The sequence below is a fragment of the Silurus aristotelis genome (assembly GCF_946808225.1).
Source record: "Silurus aristotelis genome assembly, chromosome: 15".
Lineage (NCBI taxonomy): Eukaryota > Metazoa > Chordata > Actinopteri > Siluriformes > Siluridae > Silurus > Silurus aristotelis.
This window is the reverse complement of record NC_139588.1, coordinates 1466694-1482391: the sequence shown is the minus strand read 5'-3', so window position 1 is coordinate 1482391 and position 15698 is coordinate 1466694. Positions and strand designations below refer to the sequence as shown.

At 38.5% G+C, this 15698-nt stretch overlaps 1 protein-coding gene and 1 pseudogene across 2 annotated transcripts in view; one reads left to right on the top strand and one right to left on the bottom strand.

Annotated features, from left to right (window-relative positions):
- LOC310738274 (uncharacterized protein) overlaps positions 1-15698 on the top strand; it is a 259060-nt gene that overhangs the window by 54892 nt on the left and 188470 nt on the right.
- On the bottom strand, positions 13080-13520 carry LOC310738238 (histone H2B pseudogene; annotated as a pseudogene). The gene has a single exon. The product of its transcript is annotated as a histone H2B pseudogene (transcript).

The following is a 15698-nucleotide window of genomic DNA, read 5'->3' as shown; positions in this document are numbered from 1 at the left end:
GAGGAGTCATGTGAGAAAGTCATGTGGTCAGATGCGACCAAAATAGAACTTTTGGGTCATAATTCCACTAAACGTGTTTGGAGAAAGAAGAATGATTAGTACCATCCCAAGAACACCATCCCTACTGTGAAGCATGGGGGTGGTAGCATCATGCTTTGGGGGTGTTTTTCTGCACATGGGACAGGGCGACTGCACTGTATTAAGGAGAGGATGACCGGGGCCGTGTATTGCGAGATTTTGGGGAACAACCTCCTTCCCTCAGTTAGAGCATTGAAGATGGGTCGAGGCTGGGTCTTCCAACATGACAATGACCTGAAGCACACAGCCAGGATAACCAAGGAGTGGCTCTGTGGGAAACATATCAAGGTTCTGGTGTGGCCTAGCCAGTCTCCAGACCTAAACCCAATAGAGAATCTTTGGAGGGAGCTCAAACTCTGTGTTTCTCAGCGACAGGCCAGAAACCTGACTGATCTAGAGAAGATCTGTGTGGAGGAGTGGGCCAAAATCCCTCCTGCAGTGTGTGCAAACCTGGTGAAAACCTACAGGAAACGTTTGACGTCAAACAAATGCTACTGTACCAAATATTAACATTGACTTTCTCAGGTGTTCAAATACTTATTTGCAGCTGTATCATACAAATAAATAGTTTAAAAATCATACATTGTGATTTCTGGATTTTTTTTTTTAGATTATGTCTCTCACAGAGGACATGCACCTATGATGACAATTTCAGACCCCTCCATGATTTCTAAGTGGGAGAACTTGCAAAATAGCAGGGTGTTCAAATACTTATTTTCCTCACTGTATATTTCCCCCACCTTCTCCACCTCTTCTCCCTGCAACCACACCACTCCACTGCCCTCCCTCTCATTCACACACATCTACTTTGTCTTACTCCTACTGACTTTCATTCCCCTTTTCTCCAGCGTGCACCTCCACCTCTCCAGGCTCTTCTCCACCTGCTCCCTACTCCAACCACAAATCACAATATCCTCCACAAACAACATAGTCCATGGAGACTCCTGTCTGACCTTGTCCTTCAACCTGTCCATCACCACTGCAAACAGGAAAGAGCTCAGAGCTATTTATGTGGAAACAGTTAATAAAATGAAACACCTTCTATGACAGAATCTGTTTTATTAGCCAATGTATTTCCTTTAGTCCTAAGATCTATGGTTTCAGCCTCAACCCAAGTACTTCAGGCCATCCCCCACGTCTCTCACAGTAATGCACTTTTATTTTCATTCAAAAAGGTGATTCATTTTGCTCATATTTCTGTAAGTTGATTGAAAGGATAAACCACTTCAGATGAACCATCTAGTTCTCAAGGGGGCCCTTAACAAATAGACAGAAACTACTGTACATAAAGCAAAATAGACAAAACAATTCAAATACACTCACACATACACAGAGAAAAACTCTCCCAGGTCCAGCCAATCCCCACCACACCAACTTGTTCCCCTAAGAATGTTCAAATACATGCAGTAAATGTACAAATACTAAAACAAAGCTCTGCATGCATTAACATGCATAAACACCTTACTATACACATTACTTTCTATATCTCAGATGTAATTTTAAGCAAGATCAGATTGTTTGAAGTTGAGTAAAAAGACATGCCATAAATGATGAATTAATAATGCAGTGTGATGTCAAATTTAACAAGATTCCACATATGAATATGCTTAATCTATACACTATATTGCTAAAAGTTTGTGGACCCCTGGCCATAAGATTTATATGTGATTTTTGAACATCCCATTCCACATTCAGTCTCCATTTGCTCTTATAATAAGCTTCCCTCTCTGGAAAGATGTTCCACTAGATTATGGATTGTGTTTGTTTAGATTTGTGCTCATTCAGACAGAAGGGTCTTAGTAAAGTCAGGTACTGATGTAGGTGAGGTGAAGAGGACTTGGGTTCAATAGGGTTGAGGTAAGTATTTATGTTATAATGTTTATAATACACTCACACTCCCATAATACCTCACACCTCATACCTGTCTCATACCTGTTTAGAGCATTCTAAAAATACAAGTTCATTTCCTTTGACACAGTCCTTTGTGCACATCCATCTGAAGAAATACAGAAAAACAAAACAGCAAGAGGTTTTTATAGAAGAAGGTGAAGTTCAGTTCTTGTATGTGTAAAGCATCAACAAATTTACTTTCTTTTGGCTTCTCCCATTAGGGGTCGCCACAGCGGATCATCCGCATGTTTTTACGCTGGATGCCCTTCCTTACGCAATCCTCCCCATTTATCCAGGCTTGGGACCGGCACTAAGAGTGGCCGGGGTTGGTTCCCTGACCGGGGATCGAACCCGGGCCGCAGCGGTGAAAGCGCCACATCCTAACCACTAGACCACGTAAAGCATCAACAAATACACAAAGAAATTCTGAAGAGTAACAGCAATGGGGGCATTTCATCAACACAGTTAATGGAAAGCTGTGCTCACTTGAAAAAACCTGGCTTGAATTAACAGTAACATTCACTGCAGGCTCAAGCCATTCCACCAAACTAATTAAGCCATGTGTAGTCAACACTGACTTTAACCAGGCTCAACCAGCTGACAGTTTAGGGACTTGACCAGCTAACTTTGCTACGAGCTGATTGGCTGTTAAAAACAGGTGCCACAAGGCTTAAAACTGACTGAACTCTTCAGGGCTGCTTATGTTCTCCATGCACAAGCACAATGCTTATTCAAGCACCCTGGTCTATTTTTTTTCTATACCCTGGTCTATTTTTTTTTAGAACAAACAATCATACATTTGAATAAGTTAATTACCTAAATTGTGTTTTCTTCTTCATCCTCACTGGTGTCTGGACTACTGAGGCCACTTTGATTTTCTGCTTCAACATGTGGAAGGGCAGAGGCTTTAGGGCCTAAAGCAGTCTTGTACTGTTAGAGGACCACTTGCAACCTTTCTGACATCTTCTTCTTAAGAGACAGCAAAGTCCCTCATTTCCCTTGTCTACATCGCAAAATACAAAAGAGATAACATCAAAGACAAACTACATTTTAAGACTGCTTCATGAGGCAACAATTCACCCATTTAAATCTGTATACCAGGATGGCTGGCATTTTCTTGTGCATCATTGTCATACTGCCAGCTACCTGTGGAATAAACCCACTTAAAGCAATTCTGATGTCTCACTGAGGTGACTTTATGCAGCGAAGCCCAAAGCAGCAGAAAGCGATTTGTGTTGCAGCCAATGTCTAAAAGCTATTTTATGTTAACATCTTTCTTCTACAGGTGTGGTAAAGTAACACCTTGTGTAGAATTCAAGGAGTTACATTAATAAAAAGGTTTTTGATGACGCTGACCAGCTGGATTTTCTATGTTGACTGGAGGAGATAATAATAAGCTTGATGTTATGCTAACCTTATGTTACACATCAGGAAACAAATTCTAATGTTCAAAATTATTTAGTTCATTTCAGCTTTCATGTAACAGCAACAATACAATAAATCTCTTAAGCAAATGTGACAACTTTAAAGCCCTAAGACTTTAAAGACAAATGACCATCTCAAACAGAGCTGTTCTACTTCATCCAAGTTCTGTGATAGACACTGATATGTTTTTTTATTGTAATATGGACAGGGGTTTTATTAAACTTACACTCCTCAGCTATCTTGTATTTGAGAACAACTGGCAGGCTCTGCAAGCATGTGCAGTGTTGTTCCATCTCCAACACCAAAATGCTTTTGTCTTCTTGCAGTCACATTGTCAACATCACTTGGTCATGCATTTGCTTCTTGATTGAAATGTTTGCTAAGAATCAACAATAGTTATATGTTTATATGAGACGATCTTGCATAATAGCATGGCACTGTTTTGTAACTACAAACACATACTTCTTTTATCCAAATTAAATCTTAGTTCATTGTACTCTATATAGCTGACCTGTAAATACATTCTGGTGAAGCGTCTGAAAGCTGACATACCACTGCCATGAACCTCCCACGACCATATTTGAGACATGGTGCTCTCTCCAGTAAGGGAATGCTCCACCACAGCTACATCAATGTTTGTTTCAGAGTATAGTACAAGACCATTGTAGTTCTTGATCTCCTGAAGAAGGAGTTTTTTGTCTTCTGCCAGCTTCCTTCTAAGGCGGTGGAAGCGTGCTGCTGTCTAGAAAGACAGGAAGTACAGGGGTAGAGGTTTTGTCACAACACTGTTCAACAAGTGAAAATTTATTGCACCTAAAAAAAAATTAAAGCAAAGCTGCAATAATTGAAGTATGTGAAAATTTCACTTTAGATTGATAAACAGGTAAGTCAATGGTTCAGTGTGTAACATTTAGGGTTACACATATTCCTGAAAATAAGAATTGTGCTTTAATTACTTTGGAATGAGCAGTTTTTTATCTAAATATGGTCCCCTTCCACGGAAGCCGCCATGTTCCTACGGTAACCCACAATGGAAAAACAAACTACTGGCTCTAGATAGAACCAATCACTTTTTCTAGTTCAGCTTGGAGGAAGATGGTTGTAATCTACAACCACACCGCTAGTTACCACTAAATCCTACAGACTGGACATGTGTGCAGGTGAAAGGAGCACCACAGCAGAGCTGTTTTTTCTCAAATGAAGCAGATGAAAACTCTAAGAAGCTGCGCTGTAGTGTATCGACATTGATATGTCCAGACTGGAATATATACATATATAATAGAATATGTGATGTCTGTTTACAGAAAGAAGTTTTATAATATGGTAAAACAATTACAGTTACTCTTCCTTCAATCTTAGTGCGATGTTTCAGCTGCTTTGTGAAGGCTTGTCTGGAGAATCCCGGAGAGATGACCTTGAGTTCCTGAAAGCAGCTCAGGAGGTCCAGTGTATAAAGTGTGGAACTGTTGACAGAAGCTGGCCAATAGCCACTCCGAAGGATGTCCTTCAGTCAGGGGTCCACTGATGATGGCATGTTTGACAAACATATAGCGGCTGATGCAAGTCAAAACGGACTTGGAACAAAATAAATGTATAAAAAAAATAAAAATAAATACACATTTACTACATGCTTACTTTTACAACAGTTCAGTAACTCTGCAAATTGTAAATGGTTGAAAGACATAACACAAGTTCCTATAATCCCAGTAGAGCACTCATACTGAACTTCTTGAGTAGAATCACACATTGTTTACATTTCTCTAACTCGCTAAATCGGAAACAGATGTGTTGATTGGACTTCACACAGGAAGTGCTTTGCAGAAGTGTACTATTTTTTTTGTTTGTAAAGAACAATAATAAAAGATGTCTGTCTTGGTTTGGGTTAATAATAATACCATGTACTAAACAATAGATTTTGACACAACTGCAATTGTAAGCACAATGCCACAACACACTTGTGTGAAAATCATAAAAATAAGTTTTTACCATTGATTTTACCAAGAAAATACAAAATAAAGCTGTAGGACAATTTAGATAAAGACCAATTAAAAGTCAACTGATCAATATTTAGAAAAAAACACCATCATTCAGTATCAAACTAAATCTTAGTCTAAATCTTTACTAAATTCTGTTCTTAATGCATCTACTGGACTGTCAGTTTTGTCTAAAGAGTTTCTTTAATTACACATGGGGTTTGGATTTAAACTTAAATTCATCACTGTGATTTACCAAATTGCTGTTGAGGATGTCGACAAACAGTCACGATCATCAAACACTAATGTGAGTTTCCCTCCGTCGAAAAGAACCATCTTTTAATACTTGAATCTTTATTTCTTAAACAACATTCTCTTCATATTCACATTTATCAGTTCATTTTGTCCCCTAATCCAGGTCAATCTTTCACTGAGGACTGAGGAGTCTATATTCAAAAAAATACAGGTAAACATTTTCATATTTCTATTTTAGCCATATTTCTACATGTTTTTATTGCTATATTTTCTATTATAGTTCAACTCGTATATCTTCTATAAGTCTTTTAAGGGTTACAGCCCTGTGTCTCATCCATCAGAAAGTGCAGAAGAGGGGACTTCATCAGAGGTGCAGGTGAATAAGGACATTTGTATGTCATTTTGGTTCACATTTTGTTACATACACACATTTTGTACGTCTCTAAATGTGTAGATAAACTGAACGTAAGATGTGATGCGTAATTCAGGACATAGCGGAATGCAATGTTGTCGAGTTTAAAAATAAGTAGATCAACATTAAAGCTTAACACAAATCTTTTAGTAAATACTTTAAATATGATCCTTATTTTGTTCTTTTTCCATTTGTTATTGAATATCAACTGGGCCACGTCAGGTTTCTCAAATAACCATGTCACAGATACCAGTTGGATGAACATAGTTGCTTTCCTATGAAGCACAATGTAAGAGGGGCTTTAATGGACGACTTACTAAAGATGTTAAGGTTATTTAGTGGGGATGCTGCAAGCGTCCCACGTAGCAAGTACATTCTAGAAAAGGTGTTTAAATTGGTTTTGTCTACAAATCAGAATATCCTCATTATTGTGGCATTTGCAGCTCTTACATTGGCTTTTCAGTGTCTAAGGACAGTGGATTAAAATGCCAGATTTGCTCATCAACACAAACTGTGAGACAAAGTGTAGAATTCGGTCAGTTTTTTATTTGTATACCATTGAGGGATCCATTTAAAGCTCTTCTGGAGAATGAATTCAAAAAGATTTACAATGACCAAAACAGGGATGAAATAACGGATATTTCTGATGGGAAGTTGTACAAATATCTGAAAGCAGTTAGCGAATCTTTCTTTTCTGTGTTCCAGTCATAAAAATTCAGCATTTGGCCCTTACTATGATTTGTTAAAGAAGTACCCCCTGAGAAAAGAGATAAAAATGTCTACTATATGCCTTGTGGTTTGGCTCATCTGAACCACTAATGACTAGCTTCCTCAAACCTTTTGTGGAGGAATGCTAAATTCTTGGACAAACGAGACCTTAATGGCAAGATCCAGTAGATTAATTAATTAAAACCACAAAGGTCTATGCATTATGTGCTGTATGTGATGCTGTTGCACGACCTTTGCTGCAAAATTTCAAACAATCTTCATCCAGGTGTTCAAGTGAGAAAAGGCACTGGGACTGTGCGAGTGTATCCTTGTTTGGAGGAGATGCCAGACCTTAGAGATCACAACACAACTGTGCAAATAGGTGAGATTGGCAAAAATACCAAACACAGCATTTTGGTCATAAAAGGGGCATCTCTAATTGTGGACCCAATTTTCACCTGATCAATGGTGTGGTCCCTGATTACATGTATCGTGTGTTGCTGAGGGTTTGGCTGCTAATAGCCACTTCATGGTTTAATTCTAAAAGCTACAGTCAACCATGGTATACTGGTTTGAACAATTCAAGAGTAGATGAAAATCTTTTAGCAATCAAGCTTCCAAGCTTTTTTTCCTGAATCCCACGGTCTATTGTTGAGCGTAGGTTTTGGAAAGCTCCCAAATGGCAGAAATGGCTTTAATATTACAGTTTGCCAGTCCTGAAGGGGAAATGTCCAAACAAGTATCTTTGCCACTGGGTTTTACATGTACATTTTGCTAGGTTCAGACATTTGTCAAGAAGATATTGACCATGCTCATGAGGCTCTGGAGCTTTATGTTAAATCAGTTCAGTCTTTGTATGGTGAAGATCAGATGACCTACAATGTGCTCCTGCATTTGAGAAAGTGTTGAGAATGTAGGTCCTCTCTATGCCCAGTCTGATTTCATGTTTGAGAATTATAATGGCTACTTGCTTAAGCAAGTAAAAATCAGTAATGCAGTACCTCAGCAGATTTACAAAAGAGTAGCATGGTCTTGTGCATTGCCACGCATAGCTAAGGCCTGCTGTATCTTTTAAGTCCCCTGTGTAGAGTGCTAAGACAGGGCAAAAGGAAATGTTACATAGCTATCCTGCTGTATCCTGATGTCTCACCTAAAATAAAATCATTCTACATAGAAATGACCTCCAGTAAACATCACATAAGGATCTGTGCTAGATATGACAGAGTGACTGCACTTGGAGTGCCAAAGATTAGGCCTGTGTCTGAAAATGATATGAACACATTGCATGCATTGCTAGATGAACCCGTGACCTCTACTGGCAGCTACTACAACAGAAGATTTGTCAATGGAGAAGTCATTCACAGCCAAACATATACAAAGACAAAGAAAATGAACAACTCTTTTGTTATATTAAAAGATGGCAGTATTTTTTATGTTTTCATACCTTCTCTGTGTCAGTGATGACCAACATCGCCTATATGCAGTCAGAAAAATGTGGAAACTGTACAGTGCAGAAGCTGGTTCGAGGATCTACTGTCAAAATATCATTGACCTTCATAAAGACTGTTTATTTTCCTACAGGATTTGAAAGACAGCAATGACATTATGAGACCATGTATTTACATTCATTGTTGTTTGTAACAAATCAGAACATATTGTTGTAAATAATCAAAGTTAAATCAAAAATATTTCTAGAACAGTGACCTAAAATGCTAGAAATGAAGGGGTTAAAAATTGGCTTGAATATGTGACAGAAAGTCATTGTTGTAAATAATTTAGTAATTAAAATGTGTGCTTGTGTGTGTAGTTTAAATGTTGTATCGTATCTAAATGTGAAAATCAGTATACAGTATGACTATTATTGACTATAGGCATAAAGACCACACGTAGGTGAAGATAAGAGCAAAGTCATGAGTGAAGTACAGATTTCATATTCAATTATCTTTCCCTGTGTTTTTACATCATGAACATCTATAAGGTTTTAGTCATATGTAGGACTTATAGAACATATATGATTAAAAATACATTCATATTATGCATTTTGTATGTGTTTATTGCAGCATATGTGTCCCTCACAATATTCTGTTGGAACATATAAGATGCAAAATAAGTGAACTTTTTGCCTTGTGATTATCAGCCACTGGTTAGTATGTATGTAAACTGTCCAATCAGCGCATGAGTTGCTTAATGTTCTAGCCAATCATATATGATAAGGGGCGGGACATGTACTGATTATGTAGCGCCCATTATGTGACGTCATCACACGACCTGCCCTGTAGCAAGATACATTATTAGATTTAGATTAGATTAAATTAGATTTAATTAGATTTTTAGATATACAAGATACATTATTAGATTTATTATTATTATTTTTATTATTATTATTATCATTATTATTGTTATTATTATTAGAAATATGGTTATATAGATTATAACAGACTTGTACAATTTTAGTGTAATTTTAATGAAATTTGAGGTAAAAAAAAAAAAAAAAAATCTAAACATCGGCGATTTTTGTAGTAGTAAAATGCCTCCATCTAGTGGTGATATGAGACATTGCAACTTGTCGAGCGGTACTTTTGGTAATTTTGCTCTGTTTCCACACGGATGGTTTTTACTTGTCGGACCTGTGCTTCATGCCAGATTTTAATCAGTAAAAATAAATGTTTAATATTTATTTCTCGGTGGATTTATTTTTTAATATCTGACTAAATGAAGGATGTCGTGAATAAGTTTTTAAATAAAGTTACAATTTTTGTCCTTTTTTATATTTATTTTTTATAACAATGGACGAGTTCTGAGTGAATCATGAATATTTAAGTAAATAAAAAAAAGGAATAATAAAAATCCTTGTTACTTTTATATATTCTTTATTAAATTATATATTTAAAAATTTTATAATAGTTATCCTATTTTTTTATATATGTAGAATATTATTAGATACAAGATACATTATTAGATTTATTATTATTATTATTATTGTTGTTATTATTATTATTATTATTATTATTATTATTAATAAGATGATTATATTAATAATAACAAACTCTTGTACAGTTTAAGTGTAATTTTAATGAAATTTGAGGTAAAAAAAAAAAAAAAACCTGGACATTAGCTCTAATGCTAACTATGTTGTGCTACTATGGCTCTAATTCAAATTATGGCGTGCTGCTATGGCGCTAGTGGGAAACACTGTTCTGCTACTGTGGCCCAAATTCAATTCATGCTGTGCTGTCCTGGCCCTGATGTAAAACACTGATGTGCCACTGTAGCTCTAATGCTAATTATGTAACGCAGATATGACTCCAATACTAATCATGTGGGCCAACTATGGCTCTAAGTTAATATATGTTGTGCCTCTAGGGCCCTGATGTGAAACACTGTGCTGCTACTGTAGCTCTAATGCTAACTGTGATTCACACCAGGGACCTACCATCACAACATAGGTAGCATTATAGCCATAGTAGCAGAACAATGTTGTGCTACTATGACTTTAATTCAAATTCAGTTGTGCTGCTAGGGCCCTGATGTGAAATACTGTGCTGCTACTATAGCTCCAATGCTAATTATGTTGTGCTGCTATGACTATAATGCGATTTATGTTGGCCAACTATGGCTCTAACTATGTGCTGCTACTATTGCTCTAATCCAAATGATATTGGCGAATGATGGCTCTAAGTCAAATAATGCTCTGCTACTATGGCTCCAATTTAAATTATGTTGTGCTGCTAGGGCCCTGATGTGAAACACTGTGCTGCTACTATAGTGGCCGAGCATCATTTGACTTAGAGCCATAGTTGGCCAAGGTCATTTGGATTAGAGTCATAGTAGCACAACATAATTAGCACTAGAGCTGTAGTGGCAGCACAGTGTTCCACATCAGGGCCCTAGCAGCACAACATAATTTGAATCAGAGCCATAGTAGCACAACATAGGTAGCATTAGAGCTACAGTAGCAGAACAATGTTGCGCTACTATGACTTTAATTCAAATTATGTTGTGCTACTAGGGCCCTGATGTGGAACACTGTGCTGCCACTACAGCTCTAGTGCTAATTATGTTGTGCTACTATGACTTAGAGCCATAGTTGGCCAAGGTCATTTGGATTAAAGTCAAATGATGCTCGGCTACTATGGCTCTAATCCAAATGATGCTCTGCTACTATGGCTCTAATTCAAATCATGTTGTGCTGTTATGGCCCTAGTGGGAAACACTGTTCCGCTACTGTGGCTCAAATTCAATTCATGCTGTGCTGTCCTGGCCCTGATGTTAAACACTGATGTGCTACTGTAGCTCTAATGCTAATTATGTAACGCTGATATGACTCCAATAAAAATCATGTGGGCCAACTATGGGTCTAAGTTAATATATGTTGTGCCTCTAGGGCCCTGATGTGGAACACTGAGCTGCTACTACAGCTCTAGCGCTAATTATGTAGTGCTACTATGACTTTAATCCAAATGATCTTGGCCAACTGTGCTGTTATAGCCCTAGTGGGAAACACTGTTCCGCTACTGTGGCCCAAATTCAATTTATGCTGTGCTGTCCTGGCCCTGATGTTAAACACTGTTGTGCTACTGTAGCTCTAATGAGAATTATGTAGTACTGATATGACTAATTCAAAGTACGTTGTGCTGCTAGGGACCCCAGCCCTGATGTGGCTACACGGCCCTGGTGTGAAACACTATACTGCTACTATAGCTCTAATGCTAACTATGTTGTGCTACTATGACTCTAATACAAATTATGTTGTGCTGCTAGGGCACTTATGTGAAACACTGTACTACTACTATAGATCTAATGCTAATTATGTAGTGCTGCTATGACTATAATTTAAATTATGTTGGCCAACTATGACTCTAATTCAAATTACGTTGTGCTACCATGGCTCTAATACAAATTATGTTGTGCTGCTAGGGCCCTGATGTGAAACACTGTACTGCTACTATAGATCTGATGCTAATTATGTAGTGCTGCTATAACTATAATTCAAATTATGTTGGCAAACTATGGCTCTAATTTAAAATATGTTGTGCCTCTAGGGCCCTGATTTGAAACACTGTGCTGCTACTGTAGCTCTAATGCTAACTGTGCTTCACATCAGGGCCCTAACAGCACAACATAACTTTAGTTAGAGTCATAGTTAGCTATAGTAGCAGAACAATGTTGTGCAGAACAATGTTGTGCTACTATGACTCTAACTCGAGTTATGTTGTGCTGTTAGGGCCCTGATGTGAAACACTGTACTGCTACTATAGCTCTAATGCTAACTGTGTTTCACATCAGGGCCCTAGTAGCACAACATAACTCGAGTTAAACACTGTACTGCTACTATAGCTCTAATGCTAACTGTGCTTCACATCAGGGCCCTAACAGCACAACATACCTTGAGTTAGAGTCATAGTAGCACAACATTGTTCTGCTACTGTAGCGCTAATGCTAACAATGTTGTGCTACTATTGCTCTAATACAAATTATGTTGTGCTGCTAGGGCCCTGATGTGAAACACTGTACTGCCACTACAGCTCTAGTGCTAATTATGTAGTGCTGCTATGACTATATTTAAAATTATGTCGGCCAACTATGGCTCTAATTTAAATCATGTTTTGCTACCATGGCTCTAATTTAAAATATGTTGTGCCTCTAGGGCCCTGATGTAAAACAATGTGCTGCTACTATAGCCCTGATGCTAATTATGTAATGCCGTTATGACAATACAAATCATGTGGGCCAACTATGACTAATTCAATTTACGTTGTGCTGCTAGGGCCCTGATGTGAAACACTGTACTGCAACTATAGCTCTAATGCTAATTACACAGTGCTATTATGACTATAATTCAGATTATGTTGCACTGCTATATAGCCCTGATGTGAAACACCGTTAGCATTAGAGCTATAGGAGCAGAACAGTGTATCCCACCAGGGCCCTAGTAGCACAACATTATTTGAATTGGAGTCATAGTAGCACAACAGTTAGCAGAACAATGGTGTGCTACTATGACTCCAATTCAAATAATGCTGTGCTGCTATGGTTCTAATTCAAATTATGTTGTGCTGCTAGGGCCCTGATGGGAAACACGGTTGTGTGACTATGGCCCTAATTCAAAAGATGATGTGCAAATATAGCTCAAAATTAAATTATGTTGTGCTGTTCTGCAAATATAGCTCTAATGCTAATTATGCAATGCTGCCATGACTATAATTTAAATGATGCTGTACTACTGTATCTCTAATGCTAAGGTTTGATTACTTACCTCGTTGTACAAAAGGTCATAGTCAGCGGGCGGGGAGAATTGCTGCCCCCGTAAAGAAGACCGCTCTTTGTATGAAAAAATGGGTGGCTCTTAAAAGAGCCGTTGGTTTTTATCTTAAAGACGGCGATAACACGCTTTACTTTGAGCTGGTGTACTTGGTGACGGCCTTTGTGCCCTCGGACACGGCATGCTTTGCAAGTTCACCGGGAAGCAACAGGCGCACGGCGGTCTGGATTTCCCTGGAAGTGATGGTGGACCGCTTGTTGTAGTGAGCGAGACGAGAAGACTCACCGGCGATGCGCTCGAAAATGTCGTTTACGAAGGAATTCATGATGCCCATAGCCTTAGAAGAGATGCCGGTATCAGGGTGCACCTGCTTCAGAACCTTGTACACGTAGATAGCGTAGCTCTCCTTCCTTGACTTTCTGCGCTTCTTGCCTCCTTTGCCGGCCGTCTTCGTGACAGCCTTCTTGGAGCCCTTCTTGGGCGCGGTCTTTGCTGGATCAGTAGGCATAATGCTGCTTCTCGAGGAAACTGCGAGAGAATGAAAAAGGACCGCCTCGCCGCCTCTCTATTTACAGACCTGCATTGTAATTACGTACAAGGGAAAGGAGTCGTATTATTGGTCACAAATCCAAACCTCATCATACAAGGCTCCGCCCTCGTCCCATCCTCTCTCGTTCCCTCTCCCCCGCCCCTGAGCTACGCTTTGTTTCCCTGCCCGCCGTTTTGTGCGCGCACACGCACACGCACAGACAAATATGAAGTATATATATATATATATATATATATATATATATATATATATATATATATATATATATATATATATATATATAGAGAGAGAGAGACTTTGAGACAAAACTGTAGTGCTTGTGCAACATTTTACCTTATTAGAATATATCTATAATTATTCCAAATTCCATTAGTCACATACACTTGAGAAAATAGTTATTTCCTCCCCTTCTCCGCCACACACACACACACACACACACACACACAGTAAAAGAAACAATAGCTCATTTTGTAATATTTGGGTGGCTCTTAAAAGAGCCGTTGTGTTCACGTTATTTGGTAGGTAAGCGTTTAACCGCCGAAGCCGTAAAGAGTGCGTCCCTGGCGTTTCAGGGCATACACCACATCCATAGCGGTGACGGTCTTTCTCTTCGCATGCTCGGTGTATGTGACTGCATCGCGGATGACGTTCTGCAAGAACACCTTCAGTACACCACGAGTCTCCTCGTAGATCAGACCGGATATATGTTTATACGGTGGTGTTAAACGCCTTGCTCAAGGGCTCAACCAGTGCCTTGCTCAAGGGCTTAACAGTGGTAGCTTGGCAGTGCTGGGGAACCGCTGACCTTGTGATCAGTAACCCAGAGCCTTAACCGCTGGACTACCACTGCCCTGCTGACACCACTACCAGTAGTAGTAGTAGTAGCGTTAATCTTGTACTATACTTTTCAACACACAAGAAATATAGCATGACTATTGTAGGAATGGCCCATGATTATTATTAATATTAACAAGCATTATTCTCATTTCTATTAATGTGGTACTATTTGCATTAGCAGTAGTAGCAATAGTAGTAGTCGTATTAGTAGTAGAAGTAGTAGTAGTAGTAGTAGTAGTCAGTTATCCATACATCTCTCACATAGACCAGGAGATTATGGTAATATTTGCATCAAGCATCAGAATGAGTGAGCATTGTGTGTACCTACATGGGCTGTAGAACATTGAGTAAATATATGTATATTATTTATCCAATTCAATAGGACGAAGTTTCAGAGACAGATGATGCTTCAGATACACAGTCACTTCTACAGCACAAATATTTTGATGGCACCTTAAAAAAGGGAGAAATGTTCCTTTATTGAGAAAACATATATGCAGATGCAAATACGAGTGCAGGAACAGGAACTCACAAATCATTCGTGAACATCATTCCACCACAGCAGGAGCTGACAAGCTGAGCAAACCCAGTGCGCAATCTGCACTAGTGTCCAGAAGTATATGGACAGGGCCACACACTTTGTCTAGGAGTGTGTGCATCTTTTACCTATGCTGCAAAATATGCAGTAAGGTCTTTATGTATTTGGACAGTGTCACGCTGACTTGTACAGACTGTCAATCAAACTATTATTCTAGAACTTAGCGCATCACGACACATTTTTCTTGGTAACTGCTCCACTGTCACAAAGAGTGTGTATGCTCACTGAGTGCTCACCTGAATAGGAAATGCAGTGTATGCTATATATCTCTGTTTATATTTCCTAATAACGTACCATGTAGTGTAGACAGGCATCATTTGATAAAGTGAACAATTCCTTTGACTTGACTTCGGTAATCAACAAAAGGTAGAGAGGAATGTGCACTTTCTAGATTTGGTCACACAATAGCAGTCAAGACCGATGCAGAACTACACACCATGCTGCATTAAGCAATCATTATTATTATTTATGGTATTCATCAAACCCTATTCTTAACTCATTCCTCAACTTACTAAGAATAATTATTAGGATCATGGTTGTTAGTAGTAGTAGTAGATGTAGTAGAAGAATTGGGTCTGAGATGAGATCAGAACAAACAAACATACACGAATTACACTTAAAGAAAAAAAAAAAAAGAAAAAAAAAAAAAGACCAAAAACACTTTATACTAGTGTTTAAGGGTATACAGGGATATTTCTAATAAAGGCAGA